At 33.0% G+C, this 15,946-nt stretch overlaps 1 long non-coding RNA gene and 1 pseudogene across 1 annotated transcript; both read right to left on the minus strand.

The window, feature by feature from the left end:
* Positions 1-329: 329 nt before the first annotated feature.
* On the minus strand, positions 330-1,484 carry LOC126553040 (uncharacterized). The gene is made up of 3 exons (XR_007606435.1): positions 1,386-1,484; positions 1,180-1,278; positions 330-447 (listed from the first exon to the last, which is right to left on the minus strand). It is a non-coding gene; the product is annotated as an uncharacterized LOC126553040 (long non-coding RNA).
* A 7,530-nt stretch (positions 1,485-9,014) lies between these two features.
* Positions 9,015-14,523, minus strand: LOC126553038 (uncharacterized; annotated as a pseudogene).
* Between the last annotated feature and the right edge of the window lie 1,423 nt (positions 14,524-15,946).

The following is a 15,946-nucleotide window of genomic DNA, read 5'->3' on the forward strand; positions in this document are numbered from 1 at the left end:
GGCTCTAAATTGCCTTGATTTATATTATCACAATCTGTAACATAAATGACTTACAGTTAAGTGATACAAAATATAACAAATATATAAATTCAAAAAGCTATGGTGAAATAAATAAATGTTTAAAACAAGTACTAACCGTATATGCTCCCAGAATCATTATGTCCACGCAATGCTAGCTCTTGACGACCACACATATTACACAATCAATAATTGGTACAAGGCGGTTCCTATTTGACTTAATTTGCTTTGTTCTATTAAAATTTTAAAAAATATCATAAATATATATTGACAAATAATAAAATAATAACATGACTCATGTCATTGTATACCTTTCGGAATCCAGTCGATCAATTATGACAATTCTTTATGAGAATATATATTTAAAAAATTTTCAGAATCCAAAATGGCAGACTGATGATAGCTCCTTTGTGAATGTGTACGAAAAATCTGAAATAAAAATAAACAATAATATATATTGGGTGTACAATATACCACCATAGGCATATAAATAAAAAAGCATGCAATAAGTGCGTATTACAACTACCTCCTTAGCATTTTTCCACTAATTTAAGGCTTTAATTACAAGCTGTCCTAATGGCTGACTATTGATTCCACCAGTTTTAGCAAAAATAACGCAATATTTGCAGAAAGCTCCATCTTTAAGTTCAGAATATGACAGCCAATTATACTCTGTAAGCCACTTGTACTTAAACCTCAAGCCACGTTTTTTGTTTTTTTCACTTATAGGAAATTTATAGTTAGATGGAGGAACCCACACGTTAGTTAGAATCTAAAATACATTTTTGTTTATGTATAGTTATACAATTTTTGATATAAAATTATATTCTTACAAGATGTTTATCTTCATCAGAAATTGAATTTCTTGTACCACAATACCTACATCATTTTTGTGATATTGCTGTATGTTCAAGGTTCTTCAATCTTTTATATAATACACATAAGCCAATAAGCATATTATAAAATGTTTAGTAAATTAATAACTCAACTCTAAAACATATGCTTACAACAAACTCAAGCGCAATACATTATGTGGATATGTTGGTTATCAAATATAAAAATATAAAATCATAAATACATGCAAATATTTAGTATGCACCATAGAGTATAGTATGCACCAATAATTTTGATCAAAATGAGATAAAGTAAGTAGGTACTTACATGAATTGGAACTTGAGATGGGAGACCACGACCATCACTATCCTCAATTGAAGTTAACTCAATGGATTTATTATTAGCTGAAGGCTCATTCGGTTTATTCTTGTTTTATATTTTTAATTAAATAGAACAAATTGATATAATTATAATTTATATAAATAATATTACAAAAGTTCATTTTTAAATGTAATTTGTAACACTGATCTTACCTCATCTTCATTTACTTTGTTGGCTTTTGGTTTTTTTTTACAAAAAAAGAAAGAATAGTATTCTTTCTTTTGTTAGTTTTATCCTCATTCATATTAAACGTTGTAGCACCAGTAATGGAAATATAATTTAAACATACACAGTCACAGAGGCGTCAAAAACAGAAAACTGTAAAACTATAATATTTTGATGTTATAATACTTATAACTTCAGTGTTGTAATTTTAACAATGTTACGTGGAATGTGGATAGTAAAAGACGTCGTCACATCAAACAAAACATCGTTTTGCGCTCAGTGGTTATCAGTTAATCATGACAATTACGTATCGAAAAAATCACAGATGTCTATAAATAGAAATTTGTAGGAAAAACACTTGGTTGATCTATGGTATTGCGTTTCGCGTATGATTGTATCGTGTATGATAATATGATAGGCGAAATAAATAATTTGAGAGCCAAGATAAGGATATGGTGGATTATAATTTATATTCATAATTATAATATATTATATTTTATATGTCAATGCATTAAACATTAAAAAAAAAAGGCTCTGGGGGGGATATATCCCCATCATCCCCCCCATAACTACGCCACTGGACTGTAAACTACTAGACATAAAAAAGGTACAGACAACAGCTTGGCATCCACAAACAAACGGTTTTCTCGAACGTAGTCATAAAACGTTAAAAACATATCTACGAAGTTTTGTCGATAAAGATAGCAACTGGGATAAACTGTTATGTTACGCAACTTTTTGCTATAATACAACTGTTCACACTTCAACTCATTTTACGTCTTACGAACTCGTGTTCGGTACTAAACCAAATATTCCATCAGCTTTTAATAAAGACCCAGAACCACAATACAATTACGATAACTATGTATTCGATCTTAAACGTACGATGCAGGAAGCTCATAAAATAGCTAGGGACAATTTAATTAAGAAAAAAGAAACAAACAAAACTTACTATGACAAATCTCTAAACGAAATCAAACTTCACGTAGGTGACAAAGTACTTATTAGAGAACATAATAAGAAACACGTACTAAGCTTTAACTGGCAAGGGCCATATGAAGTGTTACTAGTGCATGATAACGAAAACATAACAATACAAAAAGGTAGACGCGAGTACCGTATTCATAAAAATAATGTTAAACGGTATTACGACGATGAACAAAGTTCAAGTCAATAAGTCTAATCTATATTAACAATCATTTAGTTTCAGTTTTTTTTTTCTCTACTTTTCTATCCGCTACAATTTTTTTTCTTTTATTTTTCTGTTTTAGAATTAAACAACATATTTTCCTAAAGGAACTTAGCGCCGTAATAGGACGCGAACAGCACAACGCTGATGTTTTAGTTCACGACGAAATACCAAATTGTTTATTAAAACATATCGATCTAGCGAACAAAAATTTACTTCAAACTTTTCCAGCTGAAGAAATTTTAAACATAACTAGAACACTAAACCATTTTACACACGACATGACAAAAAACCAATGTCCACTTACAAAACCTTTTTGTCAATACTTGAAAGCCTATATAGACAGTGCCGAAGACGCAACAGACATATTTGACTATGTTAGACTTACGCTTCTGTAATCTAGTCTTGTTCTAAACCTCTCGATCTTTTTCTTTTTGTCTATTATTTTCATTTAATTTTCTATTTCTACTTCATTTTGTTTTATTATTATTTTTTTTTTTTTTGTTTTTTGTGACATAAGTATTTTTTTTGGGGGTAATGAATTGTAGTAAAAATCAATACGCAGTCATGGATTTCGAGTTTACAAATCTAGGGCGCGACAACTTAATTCTGATATCAGGAGCATTAATGGGTCGACACTCGCCAGGTCTAGTTACGAAACTGGAAGGACGAGCGTTGCTACTAAAAGAAAATAGAGCGGTTACGCAAAAAGAATGGAAAAACATGGTTCACCATTTAGTAAAGATTTTTAAAGGCAAACCGAAAACATTGTATCCGATACTTGCCCAGATATATGACTCGGACCACTCAACTAAAACTAACTTAACTAAAAAACAAATTCTTAACCTAATAAAAAATTACGATGTGATTGTACTATGGAAGGGTAGTACAGACATCAAAATACTGGACGCTTTAGGGGCACCGCACATCGCTCTTTCAATAAGAGGATGGGACGTTGACTCCAACGGAAAATTTTTCTTACAACTACTGTGCGGAAAAACGGTAATAGTTTCACATTAAATCGGGAATATAGTAAAAAACAGTCGTGCGCTGAGTCTAACGGAAGCACACGGTCTAACTTGTGGAGGGGATCATGGGTGTGTAGAAGCACATAACCCCGTAACCGATGTAATTTGGTCTGGATGTCTGTTTAAATATCTACGACTTAGATATAGTGTCCAAATAGATGACGCCATCATTGGTTAATTTTCTTTTATATAATACACTTATTCATTATTTTATTAAGCTAACTCAGCTTATATTGGCATTTTTTTTTTAATGGAAATGGGTATATTTTTTTTATTATTTTTAATTTTGGTTTTATTTTACTAGGATACATTTTTATTTAATATTTTTACTTTTACGTATATATATATATAAATACAATTTTCTTTTAGTAATAACTGATATTAATTAGTTCATAACAATTTACTTTAACGATATAGTAAATAAATAATCAGTTTTATTAATTTCATAAACAACTTTCAGACTAATAATTTTAATGATACCGTTCACGTCGGAAACATTAAGATTCACAGACGAACATTTAACTCAACATTCCGGTATCTACTACGAAAATCGCGGACCGTTGAAACTTATAACTTCTCAATGGGACCTTACTGCATATATTAGTCTCACTAAATATAACGAACAATTTGACTACATAAATATTATGATTGAAAAAACAAAAGTATTATGTGTTGAACATATGCATAACCCAGTAGCAAATAACTTTAACTGTAACGGTCTACTTACTGTAGCCGACGACATAATTAACAATTTACAACAAACAAAAGAAACAGTTTTTAGATTCTATAGGACCGTAATTAGCAAACGTAATGCTCTTCTTAAATTCGCAGCAAAAGCAGCTAGGTTAATTTATGGAATATGTAACTTAGAATGCATAAAAAAGTTTAACTTTAACATAGGAGTAGCACAAAATACCTCACAATCTAAATTGATTAAAGAACAAATTAAAGTAGTACAACTAACCATGATATAGGACAAACAAATATGTTTATTATGTCATTAGAAATAAACGAATTAACAAATATTACAGAAAACAAAATTAAAAATACTACTACTTACCACAATCATTTTATACAAGTTAATCTATTAATTAAACAAACATATATTGGAAACAAATACGTTACTAGAAATAATACATCAAGCAAAGATAGGAGTTATTCACCCAAGTTTAATAACTCCACAGGAGTTATTAGAACACGTTAAAGATATTAAAGTATCATTACCAGGGGGAACCGATTTACCCACTGACTTAGTCATAACTAACATTTATGAACTGGTGAAACTCTCAGATATTACTATTTATTATGCTAACGACAACCTAGTTTTTATAATTTCTTTACCTTTAATTTATCAAAATGATTTTATTTTATATAATTTAATACCTGTACCAGTATGTATTGGCCCCATCAAATTCAACCTGAAATTGGAGGCTACATACGTCATACCCAACATGCAAAATTCGATCCAAAACCGTGCGTTTAAATCTTCGGCCCGAGAACTGTATGTGCACAGCAATGTTGAGGGTTTGATCGATCGCGATTTCACATCGCTTCTTGCCGAAGAAAACTCTTACGCCGGTAAATACAGTGGATTCCCCTTATCGTGTATCGACGGCTTACTCTTAGGCGTGTACGAGTACACGCCTATGGGGGGATCGTCGTACTTGCCGTTACCGGAAAGTATTTTGAATCGGAAGGCCGTTTTTAACCCTCAAAATATCGACCGGCAATGTTTCAAGTGAGCGATCCTTACCAAACATGTACTGCATGACAACCGCATGCGAGTAGATGCAAATTATTTACGAGAAGAGAATCTGTACGACTTTTCTGCGTTATCGGTCCCCATACCCGTGTCAAAAATAAAATTATTCGAAAGATCGAATCCGGGCACGACCGTAAATTTATACGGTATAAGAAATTGCGAAAAAATAAAAATAATAAAACAAAATCGTCCACTCAATCTATTGCGTACCCGCTGCGAGTCGCAGACAAAGAAAAGGCGGACCACTTCAACCTGTTACTGATCGCCGGAAAGGATGGCGAGAATCATTATGCGTATATTACGCATTTTTCGCGTTTAATCAGCCCACAAAAAAATAATCGCGAGCATCAGTTATTTTTCTGTCAGCGATGTTTTACCAGTTTCGACGGTCAACCTTTAAAATTTAAATTACACGGCGAGCGGGCGCTGGCAGAGCATCGTTTAATATGTGGTACGCACAAACCCGTATTGCCTCTGATGCCGAAAGAGGGGCTATCGCTCGAGTTCAAGGCGTGGTCTCCCGTTCGTAGTGTATGACGACTTTGAAGCCTTATTACTGAAAACGGACCAGAAATATGGCGTTAATACCACGGCGATACGCTAACACTATCCCATGAGTTACGGCTACCTCGTCGTCGTAGCGGAGGGGGTACCGTCAGATTTGTTCGAACAATTCGACATACCGAGAGTTCCCAGGATTTTTCGCGGCTCGGCGACCGAAGACGATGTGGCAGCGCGTTTTGTCCGCGCTGTCATCGATGTGGCTGATAAGATAGCCAGATTATATAAAGAAGTAAATGTACCGATTATTATGAGTGTTGAGGATTTCCTCGTGTACGATAGCAAGACGCTGTGCGACTTGTGCGGTTGTACGTTTAGCGAACAAAACTGTAAAACTGCACATCACGATCACTTGTCGGGTGGTTTTCTAAAAACACTATGTAACACGGCAATCTCAAATTAAAAAACACCTAAATTCGTCCCGTGCTTCCTGCATAATCTTTCCAACTACGACGCACATTTTATCGTGACAGACTTGCTGGACGATGGTAATAACAGAATGTCGGTAATTTCAAACACTGAGGAAAAGTATATTTCATTTTCGAAGTATATAAACAACTCGTTCTCCGTCAGGTTTGTGGATACGTGTCGGTTCATGGCGACGAGCTTGGCAAACTTTGCGGAGAACCTTTCCTCGATAAGTTCCGTGAAGTTTCGAAAGTGTTCAACCCTTCGGAGATGGCGTTGACCACGCGGAAAGGCGATTATCCATACGAATATACGGATTCGTGGGATAAATTGCGTGTGACGTCGCTACCGGATAAGTTTCAGTTCTATAGTGTGTTGACGGAGACGCACGTGAGCGACGTGGATTACAATCACGCATTACGGGTTTGGAATCATTTCGGCTGTACGACGCTCGGCACTTACAGCGATTTGTACTTGAAAATCGACGTGCTGATAAGCGCCGACGTGTTTGAGAATTTCAGGGATATATGTATGGCCACATATTACCTGGATCTTGCGCATTACTACATGTCGCCCGGATTCAGTTTTGATTGCATACTGAAGTTTACGAAAGTTCAACTTTCACTTTTGACGGACTTTGAGAAAGTTCTTTTTATCGAGTCGGCCACTCGCGGCGGACTGGTTCAGGCTAGTAAGCGTCACGCGCGTGCCAACAATACCAATACGCCCGGATACAATGCCGATGAACCCAGCACGTCCCTTATATACCTAGATGGTGATTATAAAATATAAGTTGTATAATATGCGTGAATCAATGTTTTACCCTTATATATTTAGCAAAGAATTTGTACGGGTACTCAATGTGCAAATATATGCTGATAAGCGATTTTGAATGGTACCCGGGGAATCCAGAAATCACGCTAGCCCAGCTAGAGTGGATGAGCGAAACGGACGACGTGGGTAGAATTTACGAAGTCGACATATCGTATCTGCAACACCTGCACGATGCTCACAACGATATGCCGTTCTTACCCCACGCCAGTATACCACATGAATCGAGCGTTCGAAAGTTGATGGTCACATTTTTGCGGAAAGAATGCTACGTGGTTCATAATATGAATTTAAGACAGGCCATGGTCCACGGTGTTGTAGTCGAAAAAGTGATTATTAAAATTATTATTATTATGTGTATACGGATCGTGTCTTATAACTTTTTCGTACATTTCAGACTCACAGAGTGTTGGAGTTCCGCCAATCTCTGTGGCTAGCCCCGTACATAAATCTGAACACAGAATTACGCAAGCAGGCTGCTAACAAATTCGAAGAACAATTCTTTAAGGATCTAAATAATTCGGTTTTCGGTACGTTTTTTTTTATAAATTTATTTCACAATTTACGAATTTTTTATAAATTATGTCAACTCGATTGTTATTACATGTATATAGGTAAGACGATTGAAAACATGCGGAAAAAGATTTAATTTGGAACTCGTATCGTGTTTCGTCAGAAAGCGAAAGCTCATAAATCGTCCAACGTTCAAGTATTGCACTACTTATAGTGAGAATCTCTCGGTTGTTATCCAGCATAACAGTAAAGTGGATTTCTGTAAGCCCATCTACATAGGATTTTCCGTACTAGAACTCAGTAAAGTTTTAATGTACAGATTTCATTAAGATGTCATGAAGCGGCATTACGGCGATAAGATTGATTTTCTATACACCGATACTGGTGTGTATACAATATGAAGTCTTGAATAACAATATATATATATTATATTACATTATTATTATTATTATTATTGTATGTTTCAAATTCACTATTCTATCGTGTGGTGACGAACGATTTTTACGACGACTTGATGGGCAATCCGAATCTTATGCGATTTATGGATACCTCAAATTTACTGAACGACCACAAGTGCTATTCGACTGTTAGGAAACGGATTCCAGGCCTGTTCAAGAACGAGACAAATGGCAGTACCGTTTACGAGTACATAGCGCTGCGTGCTAAATCGTACGCCTACGACGTGGAACAGGACGTTTGTATTCGCGCGAAAGGTGTTATGAGGCACGTGATTCGTAATCATTTAACATTCGCCGAACATAAGCGATGCTTGTTTGCCAACGATGTAGAATCGTACGAATGCGACGATGAATTCGACGGTAAAGTGGAGAAAATGATCGCAGCCGATTCCGCACTGAAAGCTTTCGCCCAAATACATCGAATTGCCTCAACGTCTGCTACGTCTCCGCCGACGGTGGTCACACCATCCCCGTCACATCGCTATAGCCACATGCCTTTTACACCGTATAGAGAAAATGTTTCTATACGATCGTTAAAGCATGAAGTGCGCACTATAAAACTATGAAGCTCGTCTTAAACAGAGCAGACGATAAGCGGTATGTGTTGCCGGACAATATCGCGACTCTGGCGCACGGTCACTATCTCGCAAAATAAAGATTTGTTGTTAATATTTTTATTGTTAAATTATCACATATTTATTATGTATTAACCTGATAAAATATCTGTATATTATATTGTATAATCGTTGAAATAACCGCGCATTTTGTATTTAAATGTATAAAAATTCGTTGTATATGTAATATGTTAAAATATATTAACGGGACCGGTTCAATGTGTGATCTACTAATGAATGGCTGGTCAAATTTGTGATTAACTTGCTATAATGTTGCTTGATATATTCATACTACAAAAGTATTTTTTAAATCTGATAAAAAATCGTCAAATATTTGAGTTTGTACCGGGTGGCATGACCGCCACCATTCTTCTTTAAGTTGGCGGTCTAATAGTGGAGATGCACCATTAACTTTTATATTATATTTGGACTTGACTAACTTCCACAATGACTCTATTGTTTGAGTATGAGCTCCAGTATTGGATCTACAAAATTTTCGGAATGATTTACAGTTTGATGAATAAATCCATGATCCTTCAGAGAACATATGCTCGCCACTGATCGCTGTGAATCGTTGTACCAATTTCTACCTCTCTTTCTATTATTGGTAAAAGTGTTTGACGATCCCTCTTTTCTACAATGAAAAATCGACGTTCAGTTTTGTTGTCTTTTTACAACACAAACCAAATACCCACGGTCCCTGTATTCTATTTCCATAATTTCGTTGATTATTTTCTACCGGAGCTTCATTTTCATTATTTGAAGTTTCGTCACTATCTTCATGTGGTTGTGGGTCATAATCACCACGTTGTAAGCGACCGCGATTATATTTTCGTTTCCCTTGAAAGAGGTATTCATCTATTTGTACAATGTAACCAGGACCAGCGCCGTCGTTAGGTTTTGCGAGGCTCTGGCAAAATTTTTAAAACTGACCACAATCACGTTTAATAAATTGTTTACTAATCAATTCAAATTAAATTTTATACTTTTATTTTTACATGTGAATTAAATATTTAAGAATTAATTTCTAAAAACTATTAAATAGTTTTAGATTACACTGTTTAGTACTTATATTACAAATATTGATGAATCAAAAAGAATTACAATTACAAATGATAATATTATATACTCGTAATTTAAATGTAGGTATTCCTTTATTTTTCAAATGTCAAAAGTAAAACAAATAAAATATGTAAATTAAAATTTTTTTTTTTTGCTTTTTGAGCTGCAAAAGAGTCTATGAAATCATCCATGTTAATTTGATCGGCAATATCATTTTCAATAGCAATCAGTGCCAAATTCGTCGTCACTTGTACTGAGATAAACTATTCCGTAATAATTCTTAATTATTTTAAGTTTTGAAAAACTTCGTTCGGCTCCTGCTGAAGTCACAGGTATAGTAAGTAATATACGAAGCGCGATTTCAGTATTCGGAAATGAACCATTGGTTTTCTTGAGCAACGACAGTGTTTGCAAAGCTGTTAGGTTTTCCTCCACAATTTCTCGGACTATTAGAATTTCTTGAAATAAATCAATAGCTTCTATATCTTTGTTTTCTTCGCCATCAATAACATCAGTTAATGCAATTTGAGTCTTGGCAGCATTTACGAATTTCGTCATCGGGCATATTTTTTAGTTTTCCAAAGTTGAACAAAAAACCAAAGTTGTTATTATAGGTTTGTAATTGATCAAAACGATTTATTATTGACACTATTGTTGAATCTAATACCAAAATAAAGAATTCTGTTCGAAAAAGTTCTTTTGGATCAACAGATATTGCATCACTGCATTCATAATCAAAATTTCTTTTTTTTTTCCTATGTCGTTTAATTTTAAAAACCGGCTCAATATCAATTGAAACTGCAAGTTCTTTTGCTAAATTTTCAGCTTTTTGAAAACCATATTCTCGGTATTTTTCCAAAAATGTGATTAATCCTTTTAACATGCTTACAGATATGCCAATTTGCATTTTTGGATCTTGAAGTTGTTTACTTACTATATTAACCTCTGAAAGAATGTCATACCAAATAATTAAAGAAATGATAAACTCAAAACTTCCCACCTCGTTATATAATGACTGGGCCTCACTTTTGGCAATGGGTTCGTCAGTTATATCTATAATATCATCTAAGGCATTTATAATTTGTTTGAATTGAAAACGTAATGCTTTGACGCTGCTTAAGCGACTCTCCCATCTTGTTTCTGCTGACCACTTTTTTACACTATATAAATCACAATGAGTTTTTAATACATTCCAGCGTTGAGTAGATGCTGTAAAAAAGTTATAAATTCTTTCCACGAACCCAAAAAATGTTACTGCTCTGCTCTTGTTGAGACTTTTGCTGAATTTTGAAGAACCAAATTCAAATTATGAGCAGCACATGGGGTGAAAAAAGCGCGGGGATTATTTTTCAGTATTCTTGCTTGAACTCCCTTATACTGACCAACCATATTGGCCCATTGTCATACGCTTGGCCTCTACAGTTGGAAAGTTGTAAACCATTTTCAGATAACTCTTAATAAGAACACTTGATAGATTTAATCCAGTAGTCGATTTAACTTCAATAAAATTTAAAAATATTCCTTAATAGATGGTTCTTCATCTGAATCCATGATAACTGTTCGAATAACTATAGAAACTTGTTCTTTATGGCTAATGTCAGGCGTAGAATCCATAATTACTGCATAATATTTAGATTGTTGAATTTTAGTTAAAATAATTTCTTTTGTTTTTAAAGCTAGCATGTTGATAATTTCATCTTGAATTTGGGGTCCTAAGTAATGAACGTGTGTTTCATTATTTTTAATCCTATTCACGTGGTCAATTATTATTGGATCGAATTTAGCAAGCATTTCAATTATACCTAAAAATTTTCCATTGTTTTTAGTGTAAATAACATCGGAACTGCCACGAAAAGCATCAGAATGCTTTGCTAAGAAACTAATAGCTGAAATAATTCTTTTTAAAACTGCTCGCCAATGTTGTTTTTCTTTTTCAAAAATCTGTAATTGTAATTTGTCAATTTTGTTCGATAAAGATGTACGTTTTTTTAATTCATACCATTTGGTGATACATTGGTAGTGACATTTAGAAACCTCGTGAGATTTAAGTGTTTCAAGTAGATGTTTCCAGTCATCAAAACCTATATTTACAATATTTGATTTCGAACTTGACTCATGATTAAATAATTTACATGGAAAACAATATACACAATCGGCAGATAACGAATAAACTAACCAATTTCTGTCTACTTTTTCACCATTAGGCATTATTCTGTAATAATATTTTTCAGAAAACTTTCTATTATTATCATGTGATTTTACGGGAAAATTTATGTTAGTTATTCTAATAGGACCTATTTCTAAAATTGCCTGTTTGATATTGGATGTCATGATTTCTGGCCAACGGGAAGGATCGCGTAAATCTTCCGATAAATACATACATTTATTATCATCTGAGCAGCTATTTTTAATTTTATCACAATTTAAGATATTTTTAACTGGAAGCATAACTGATTTATCAACTTGAGATTTATCAATTTTTGAAGTAGATGGTTCAACATTAAAATTACTAGCATTCGGTAAAAATTGAGGTGAACAAGAAGATGTTGCATTAGATTTAGCGATTATGTTAGTTACTTTATCATTTTTATGAACATTTACGTCAATCGGTGGAGAAGAAGTAACAATATTAAACTTATCCATTGCCCCACGCTGTGTTTTTAAAAAATTATCTAGTTTTTGTTTTTTTAAACGATTTTGATGACCTGATGAAAATGTTCTACCAATATCCCGATGACGACCCATTTCGCAATCAACACCTTGAAATAATATAATTAATTTATAAAAATTGAAATGAAATTAAAATATACATATTCCTATTGGTAATAAATAAATTTGTTATCTAATGAATATTGTCTAATAAATAGATGAAGTTAATTGACGGATTAACAGAAAAAAAAAATATGTATTTAATAGTATAATACGTTTTTAGTATACCTTATATTATACGAGTAGGTATAATATATAAGTTATATAATATGTAAGTATGTAATATCCATGGTCAATAGTACATAATATCTCATCATAATCGTTATTATTTGTAATGAATTTATATTATATGAAACCAGGAAGATAATATTTGTCGACAAAATAAATAATAGCATTGATTATAAAATATACTATTTATTTTATAATCAATGGACAATGATAATAGTTATAAATAGTTATATCGATCAAATATAAAATTAATAGAACATATCCAATATATTTGTTCAATAAATTTTCGTTTTATTAATAAAATGTTAGTACCTATTTAATATTTAATTGCTTGATATTAAAATCTATGCTATCATGTTTTCGCACTCAAAGTCATAATTGAAAAACTAAATTGATTATTTCAATTATAGCTTATTGACAAAATATTTATTTGTTAAAAATAAAATATAAATTACCTAAAAAGTAATGTAATAACTGTTTCGCTTATGAATTTTGAGGTTCTCACTTCTCTCGGTGATGGTCATCAAGAAAATTATAGTGTTAAAAACAGAACGGCGATATCACGATAATCAAATAAATAAAAATCGAGTACTGGTATTGGTATAAACATTTTCGTTGTAATTCTAATAGGTATACACCCAAATATCTATTAAAGATATATTTAGAATATTATAATAAACATGATAAACGTATGTAATCGTATCTAATCTGTAATACACATTATACTAGAAACTATAAAATAGATGGACAACGCGCGGGGGCAATTCCTTAAATTAAATTTCTACATTGATCAACTAATATTTTGATACCCACAAGTATAATATATTAAAATTCAATAATTGATTTTATTACAATTAAATATCATAATTTTATAATTATTATTATCATAACAATATTGTTTGATAAATTATTATATTAGATTTTAAACATAATATTGTAGTTTACGAAAAATATGGTTAAAAGAGCGAGGCCCCAAAAAACAATGAAAACCGCGAGGCCCCGGCAAATGTCCGATTTGCCGGGTTCACGCGACGGCGCTGACCAGGACCTCCCATTTTTGGTCTTTTTGAAAACTGATCAACAACCACGTCACGGCACAGATTGTACCAGTCAATTACAGTGGATTTTTTTCTACCTGTCCACAAAACTGCATTATGCACTGGTATCATATATACCCAATACCAGACAAGTTCTATTATTTTTGTTAGAGCTAAATTACTATGACATTTACCATTGAGGTCTGTGTAAGTAAAAAATGGATGTCCTGCGCGAATTGACTGATATGTTTGGCATCCTTTTTTAGTACACCTCATAGTCACAATTTTTTTAAAAGTACCGTCCGAATGTATTTTTTTACTAGTCCTTATTAGTCCTTGTTGTTTCACGTAATTATCCACCACATTCAATGCCATCATTATTCTTTTTTGAACAAACCAAACGATTGTTACTTAAAAGGTTTTTACTTTTTAAATATTCAACGCATTTCAATTCATCAATAATTATATTTCTATATAAATACCCCATTGTTGTAGTAGAATTCATTTTAAAATTTAAATCGTTACAAAACTATAGTTACAAAAAAAAAAATGGAAAAAATTCACCAACAAACGAAATGACACAAATGAACGCTAAATGGTAACTGAATGTTTAAATGATGTATTTTAAAAATACAATACAGTCGTAAAATCCATATCATATCGATAATTATTTAGGTTTAGCACTATAGTATAAAATATAGGTATTTTATCGGTAGATCACACATTGGACCGGTCCCCAGTATTCCTATGAATCATATAGTTATAATGCCAACCGTGGTGTTTTGACGTAATATATATAGTATAGAGTAAAATATATATATAATATATACATAACCCCTTAAAAAGTAATATTATAGTTATGCTTTACCCCTAGTATTTCAACTCATGCTATATCGAGTTAAATATATTTATAAACTATACAACACCCCTTATACTCACTGCGACTAATATTATCGTTCTCGAGCTAAATATATGTACACGTGGTGGGGCGAAGTTAATCATTACTCCTTATCGTCCTTATCGCCACACGCACACTTGTACACCACTTGCCCGACATAGCTCACGATCTCGGTAATATTATTATTTTAAAAATCTCCACTCAGTTGCTGTGTGATAAGACGTGGATGGGATGTAGAGGGGATTTATATGTTCACATACAGGAACATTGATGGTCATTTCTTCATCAGTCAGTCAGTCAGTCTTTAGAGTTAAGTATTTTCGAACGTGTGATAATAATATATTAATATGTCAGAGTGCTCGTTTTTTGACCATATCCCCAAGAAACAATGCGTGGTAAGTTTTTCAACTACTATTATCATTATTTTTTTTTTATTATTATCATTTTGTACCTCACCGCATACTACTACTTAAATTAAACTTTATTTTATTTTTAGTCGCCGCAATTATTCCTCGAGTCTTATGATCCACGTGACTTCATGCTTACTGTAGCTGCAGAACACAGTGAACCCAGCGTCGATTATTCGCTCGGGTTTAATGCCAGACAACAATTTCCGTGAAAATCACCCGATTCAAGTCCGCCATTGCAAGACAAGCAACAGTTTACACAGGAGATGTCGAGCTGGAATTCACCGTCCATCCTAAATTTATTATCTGCACAATTCCCCAACGATAGAGAAATATTAAGTGAGTCTTAATAATATAGATAAAATTATATATTTTTTTTTTTAATTACGTATCATATTTTCAGATGACGCGGAATCATTTCATTTTGAGTGATTTTGAGTGGGAAGATATTCCGCGTAAAGAAAATCCCAACAAAACATAAATGTAAAATGATAGCCAAGTTCAATTAAATAATATGCTTTGGTTGTTGACTTCAACAACAAAAGAAGTGAGATCTAAATGGATGCCAAGTTCAATGGTCAGTCCTGAAATTTATTTATAACAACATAAAATATAATTTCTTCTTATCACTTAGGATAATGTTTTGAAGCCTAAGGTCTGACTTGGCTAGTTGTCATATACGAATTATTATTAATTATCAACCAAAACAGTCATGGAAGAGCACTATGTTCGATAGCTAGTTTCTACCAGCAAGCCAAATTTTTAGAAGGATAAAAAAGAACTTACAACTTTAGAACTTGCGAAGGCTATAACATAATTCGTATATGGAAACTAGCCAAGTCA

This window comes from Aphis gossypii, unplaced genomic scaffold (assembly GCF_020184175.1).
Source record: "Aphis gossypii isolate Hap1 unplaced genomic scaffold, ASM2018417v2 Contig00051, whole genome shotgun sequence".
Lineage (NCBI taxonomy): Eukaryota > Metazoa > Arthropoda > Insecta > Hemiptera > Aphididae > Aphis > Aphis gossypii.